The sequence below is a fragment of the Chrysochloris asiatica genome, unplaced genomic scaffold (genome assembly GCF_000296735.1).
Source record: "Chrysochloris asiatica unplaced genomic scaffold, ChrAsi1.0 scaffold00011, whole genome shotgun sequence".
Taxonomy (NCBI): domain Eukaryota; kingdom Metazoa; phylum Chordata; class Mammalia; order Afrosoricida; family Chrysochloridae; genus Chrysochloris; species Chrysochloris asiatica.
The window spans coordinates 19748544-19749058 of NW_006408529.1; positions in this window are offsets into that span (position 1 = coordinate 19748544).

Sequence of the window (515 nt, forward strand, 5' to 3'; positions counted from 1 at the left end):
ATGAGGACTGATTGTGAAGCCAAGTAGCATAAAGTCTTTGAAAACTTCAAACTTTTCTCTATTTATCATGATATTATTTATCGGTAAGGATTTTGTTTTCTTTGCATTGAGGTGCAAACCATACAAAACATGTTAGCAACAGTTTTAAAAATTAAAGATAAAAATATTTTAGACAAGTTCAGGGAATGTTCTAGCATTATTTCTACTCCCTGATAGGTGTTACTGGGCCTATCAACAGAATCAAGAAAAAACAAAAAGCAAAACAATATTCCCAAGGCCTCAACACAGAACTTATTTTCAAACTGAAGGTCAACTACCCTCAAGGAAAACAGACTAATTCCTAGAAGACAATATCAAATGAAATCTAAGTAAATAACTCAAGTTTACCAAAAACTGACTCTTAAAGTAAATGTTACATTATCCCTTTTCCATATATCTACCCATTTCTGGTTGTGAACCTCGTGGTCAGCAGCTCAAATCCTCCAGGCCCTCCACGTGAGAGAGATGAGGCTTTC